This window comes from Teleopsis dalmanni, chromosome 2 (genome assembly GCF_002237135.1).
Source record: "Teleopsis dalmanni isolate 2A chromosome 2, ASM223713v2, whole genome shotgun sequence".
NCBI classification, from domain to species: domain Eukaryota; kingdom Metazoa; phylum Arthropoda; class Insecta; order Diptera; family Diopsidae; genus Teleopsis; species Teleopsis dalmanni.
Window position 1 is genome coordinate 190,142,744 of NC_051847.1, and position 7,109 is coordinate 190,149,852.

A 7,109-nucleotide genomic window follows, 5' to 3' on the forward strand; every position below is an offset into this window, starting at 1 on the left:
CAGTACTATAATAAAGTTCTATTATAATATATATTAAAAATCCTATAATATAGTACAAAGTTATAAGAGTGTTATAATACAGTTTTATAATTATATAAAACAAAAATCTTGTAATATAAAAGAAAGATATATAAATATTCCCCTGATAATATACAAAACTTTAGGTTACCCAGTGAAATTTTATTATCTATATTCATCCACGCTTAAAAGTTATAACTATTTAATGCCAAGTCAAATCAACCAACTTAAAGAATTGTCCATTACACAATAATTGCTCTATTGTAAATAAATAGAGAAACATATCTATTGTTGATATATATTTTGCAGTTATTGAAATTCATAATAATCTTAAATTCATAATAAATTAAATGAATAAATCAGTTCATTTTACTAATATCGATACTCTACGAAAAAGCGTAGTGCAGAGTTTCAGAGTTTCTTGGAAAAAATATGTAGATTATGGCTAAGTGAAATATGGGTTGCTATCGCAATGTTGAGATAAAATTAACAGTTAATTCTATCTCACCTGCATTACAATATCGAATGACTAATATACTCAAGTATATTGGTATACCCACTAGTTTATACCAATGATCTCTAAAAATTTTTATGCAATGGCCTTGTATTTCTCATTTGTCTTCTACGTTACAATCCACTAGTTCATAGTATTTTCTAAGGTTGTTAGAAATAAGCCGTAAAAGATGATTGAGATGCTAACTTGAGACAGTACTTTATGTTATGCATCACTATATATTGGGGCCAGAGTAGTTGAAATTATCCAATAAAATCTAAATTTTTCATGGTATCTTTTCAAAGAAATATACCCTGCACATTGTTTCAAAACATTCTGAAATAAATAAAAAATTGATATATATTAAAATATATAAAGCTATAAGTGTGCTATATATAATACTATATTAAATTTATTTTTCTAGCTTCATATCATTGGGGACTCGCATTTGATAGACATAAATTGATAACACTTTAACCCATAGAATAATCATAAAATTTTGCTAAGTGAATTGTTGGATGACAAATCAAATTCATATAAACAAATACATTGAAACATTATTGTTTACTGTTATCAATGATTATTTATTAATATATTGTTTATACAAATGTTGATATGTAGAATGTAATTGTTTATCATGTATATGAAGTGTGAGCATTTCTGAGAAAGACATATTATTCCATGTTATATTTTATGTAAATGCGGTTAAAATAACTCCAGTTTGCAAAATTCGTTTTGTGAAATGAGATGTAATATGATACTTTTTGCTTTATTGTATAAATATTTTTATAACAATTATTTTAATACTGAACATAAGATATATTTACATAAGATATCTGGTATTTGCAGCTGTCTCGTCAAATTTAGATTTAAAAAAGTGGTACCATATCTGAATGTTACACATTATCAAAAACATAAAGCCGGCATGGAAAACAGACATGAAGATGATATTTATTTATTTCTGTTTGAGCCAGTGCACTGGAGCACTTTAACTCTTTCTTACCACTTCTTTTTTAAAACCCCTCTTTACGTCTTGACTTATTATTGTTTATCACTTCATCAGACTAAACAATAATTGACCTCAGATCTGCATACCTCCCCGAGGAGCCTGTAACCATTCTGAGATGTGATAACGCGGTGTTGGTAAGTCTGTCAGTAGTAGGTAGTACTTAAATAAGTGAAAACATATATTTTAGTAATATAGAAATACATAAAGTTTTAAATAAAATAAAACTTATGAAAGATCGTTAGCTCAAAGGAAATGGAGATTGACTGTACACATATTGTGTTAGATAACTTCCATGTAGCTCAATTAGCGATTTTTCGCCGTTTTGGTACCAAATTCCTTGCAAGAACCCTAGTATAGAAGAGTAAAAACTAAATCTATCCTGCCAAATTAAGATAATTTAATAGGTCTTTCGTCTTCACCGATGAACAGTCTGATAAACTATCAAAAAAGTATCTTCCTAAGTACCTATATCTTCTGAACGCCAAAGCTGGGCATTCATAGAGAAAATGTATTATAATTTCATTTTCCTGTGGGTTTCTGCAGTGAAGACTATGAGAAATGCGCAGTTTCTCTGCATGGGTTCCTATTCACCAATGATCAAAAAGAACTACAGTAAGCCTGGCAGTGTTCACGCGGTCTCTTTTGATGATTTCCGCGCATATATTCTTTTTATAGGTGGGCCATATTAACCTGGAAGTTGCACATGACTTAAGTGCTTTCCATCTGTTATTGGCAAGTTCCAGAAAGTAAAAGAAGGTACTTTTCTTAATGGTCTCTAGGGTAATATAAACCGGTAGTGCCAGGGATATATCCTGGGAAGCACCAGAGTGGGCTAGACACAGCTATCCCTTAAGTGAACTTATTCGTTTTAGTTATAGTCAGACACAGGTACTAGACCCTTTTCCTGACAGCAAGATAGCATCATTTAGAATAAATTGATGTTTTACTCTACACATCATAGAATCTGCAAATATCCTATCTGCACCCTTTAATTGTATATTCTGAAAACTGTAGTTAGAAAGAGTATATATATAAATATATATATAAGAGATATTTGTAAGAGATATATATATATAAGAGATATTTGTGTAAGTTGTTTATCGGGATCGACATCTTCAACATTACAAATCAAAAACAAAAATACTTGATTTTAGGCAAGTATCGCTTTAAAATTCCAGGGAGCTAGGAAGAATAAGATTAAGAATACCTAATTAGTATATTTGTGCTTACATGGTTATATTATTAGCTCTAGATCAATTTGTTTTAACAATAGATGAGAGTGGTTAACTGTTTGAAAGCACCCTTTTATGAGTTTAACGCTCTTATGTTCTTAACGTTCAGTTTCTATAACAAACCTTGATTGTAGGTTTAACGATAGATCTTTATGTTATAAAAAATTGGAAAGTTTCAGCATATTCTTTGATAAACAATGTTGCAGCTGAGAAAAGGATAAGGTTTGGGATGGTCCATCTGCGAACATTAATCAGACGCTTACTTAATAAGAATATTACACTCCTAAGAAAATCCTTAAGCTTTATTGAAAGCTTAAACTAGTTTCCTAACCTAATATATGAATGTTGTTACTTGTATTATATTTCGAGTTATATGGTTCTCAAGTCTTTGATTCTGAGTTATAGACTAATCCAAAAAAAAATTAATTACAAAAGTTGATTATGATATTATGAACTGTTTGATATTGATAATATTTAATTATTTTGTTATAAAAAAATAATAATAATATGAACAATAAAAAGCAGCAACAATTTTATACCTAGTTGGGAAATAATATTAATATCAATACCAAATATATATTATAAATACGTATGTAAAAGTATATTTATATTTATTATATGACACATGAGTATCGAGTATCTATTCTATGAGTATCTCCATTTAAATATAAATATCATATAATATAATATATATATTATAGTATACTATATTATATATTATTATTATGTTATAATATAAGATATATATGTATAATATAATATTTACATTTCAATAGAAACACTCATAGGTTTTTATTTAATATATGTTAAATGATATTTCTTTTTATACTTCTGGCCTTGAAATTTTTTGGTGTCTCTCCAGATTCTTGGCCAATTGAGATTTCTTTTCACTTAGCAATTTTATGATTTACACACATATATATTTATATATATATATATATATTGAATTTCATTTATTTATTAAATATTTAATGACTCAGCTTTTATTTTAAAAAAATCACTCATTGCCGGCTTAATTTTACTTGCGCTATGTGTCACAATATCACACCATGGATTTCACTTGATAGTTGAACTGATTGAATATCAATAAATAATCCAAAAACTCAGATATTCCGTTTATTATTTTTTTCATCGACACATATAATATTTTGTCTTTTTTTCTTTTAACTTTACTAGCAATATGTTTCATTTCAATAACCCAAAATGTGTTAATTTAATTATCGTGCAAAGACGCAAAATTTTACAATAAATTTTTTTTTTACTTTTTGTGATACAAGAAAAATTTATGTCTCTGGGACGACGATTTTTTTTATTTAACTATGATAATAATAAATAAAATAAATTTAGTAATAAGTTGAGCAAAGTTAAAATGATTATTTTCTTATTGTTGTAGGTGCGCGAGTGAAATAAGTCCTCAAAGGCAAACAAGCGCAGATCAGAAAAAAAAAAAATTGTGCAGTAAATAATTGACAAATTATAACGAAAAAAATGTTGGTTGCATTGGTGATTATAAATCGGCACTACAAGTTCAAAATAAAATTTTAAAGCTAAAGAGGGGTAGTAGAAACTAATTGAATATAGACTGAAATAATAAATTTTCTTCTTCTTAATTGGCATTATAGCTAAAGTAGGGTCTTAAGCTTTCTAACGACCCTCATCCAGTTCTTATAGTTGGTAATGGATTATTAGTTTGGCTTAGACCTTTATGCGCTGCAACCAGCTTGATCTATTGTGTACAAGTTCTTATAGTTACTTTGAACAGCTTTGCAGTCGTTGACAACATATTGTCTCAAATTACTTCTCTAGCTCATTAAGGCAACAAATCGGAGACACCATATAGTTTTTTTATATGGAATTTTAAAGCACAATTTACGTGTTAATAATTAAGGTGTTTAATGTGTTATGTAGCAAACTCATCCGATTTTTTAAAATATTATTTAAGCTTTAAAATACATATCTTATTAAACAACCTTCTTATTCGGTACCTTCTTGCTTCTTCTTATGGAATTAACGATTTTCCTAATGAACTTTCAATCCATTTCTCAAAATCAGTCGAACTTGCTCTGCTTTAAGGTCTAGACTTCGAATCATAATATTGATATATATTGTAAAATATATATTGTAAAAATATATATATTGTAAAATATATATTGTAAAATATATTGTAAAAATATTTACAAGAATAATTGCTTCATATGCCCTAAACCTTAATAAAGAAATTGTTAATTGCTTCAAAATTGTAGTTTTCAATCAAATCCTTCAATCAAATATCAATATTTGTATCTCTCGTATTTGTTCTGGACCATAGCTTCTCGTTAGTGATAGTATTTGGTCAGAAGATACAGAGATTTCTGCAAAGACAGCGGTTAGAAATCACGTTTCGCAGCCATAAGGAAGATTAAGATTACGCGGTGTTAATGGTTTAATGGCGCGGCACCATTAAGATTTACTGGTTTCTCCGACATTTTGGCAGAGTTGATTAAAATGCCAACCTTCGAGAATTCATGGCCAAGATCATTGAGTTTGTCTTGCATGTCGCTTCGTCTATTGGCTAATTTACATTTATCATCTGCATAATCTAAAGACTGGCAGGATTTAGAGGATACCAGATAATACCACGAGGTTTGTTTAGTGTTGCCCGTCTCGTAACATCATCAATGACAATGAGAAAGATAAGAAGATACAGGAGGCAGCCTTGTCGTACTCCGGAAAAGGTGAAAAAAGGCTCTGCTCTCTTTCTATTGTGTATAATAGAGCATTTAAATCTGTCATCGGATAATACAAATAAAAATGTATTTTATATAATCTAAATTTAAAAAAATTATACTAAGTGACTAAATCTAGTAAACTTAATGTAGCTCATTAAATATTTGTTTTGAGGTCATTGTTTGCATTTTAAAACTTCACCCAAATTTGACAATCAAATAAATTTAAATTAAGTTGCAAATTGAATTTAAAATTATTTTTGTAATTATAATACTGATAATATTCAGTACTAATATGTGAATTATCTACTAAATTGAAATAACCAACTGTTCAGGTACTGATAAAGTAAAGTTAAAGAATTTCTAGTGCATAGAGGACGAAACTTATACTCATCCATTGCAAATATAGTTTCAACCTTTCATATCTAAAAATATTAATTGATTATAATTATTTATTTGCTTCAATATATTTTAATACACAAAATTAATTAATTAATCATAATCGCATTTATCACATGAGAATAGGATAGTGCAGTGATAAAAAACTTTTAATAATATAGTATTGTACATTAAGACTGAAAAGTTTTCGGAAATTCTCATTTAAAATTCGCGCGCTGTATATTTTTCGATATTTTAAGTTTATGTAGTTTGGCAGCACTGTCCTTAATTACTATGCCAAAAATGAGCTCGATCTGTCAGACAGTTCGTTTACGGCAGCTGTTGAAACCAGTTCACCTCAGTAGTGCGTTGCGAAATGTCTTCGACGGTCGTACGACCGTCCTGGAAGGCTTTGTACCACTCATAAACTTGAGTTTTCGATAAAACTGATTCCCCATAAGCCTTTTGTAGCATTCGCAACGATTCTGCACACGAAATTTCGTTCGAAACACAAAATTTGATGCAAACTCTTTGTTCAATATTTTTTTCCATTGTTTTTTTCGCAACGCCCTACTGAGGTGAACTGGTTTCAACAGCTGCCGTAAACGAACTGTCTGACAGATCGCGCTCATTTTTGGCATAGTAATTAAGGACAGTGCTGCCAAACTACATAAACTTAAAATATCGGAAAATATACAGCGCGCGAATTTTAAATGAGAATTTCCGAAAGCTTTTCGGTCTTAATGTATATAATATTGTATATAATGTATTAAAAAAAAACCATGATAAACAGTACTAGTTTATATTGTGATATGACTTATATACAGGAGCCAATTTTAGATTGGGTCTCACACTTCAATTTAGTTATTTTCAATAATGGATCTTTAACTAAATAATAAAGCACACATAAAATTGTTTAAGTGGAATTGAAATAATTTCGGATGCCCACAATGAGTACGCTAATATCATGTTAGAGAACAGCAATATAAGATAAGCCTACTCATACATCATACACTTCTAGGTTTAATTAATAAAAAATTTATTTGTACATTAATTTTATGCCCTCAGCACAATATACATATTACATGTATTTCCTACGGATAGTAGCAACTCCTCACAAAAAAAATTATATAGTTCTATGAAAATATATAATACTTAACTCTATTCTATAGATATATAAGACATTTAAAATATATAAATATTTTTTAAATAATAATAATATAATAATAATAAAGTAATGTAGTAATAATTATATAATAATATAATTTCTTTTA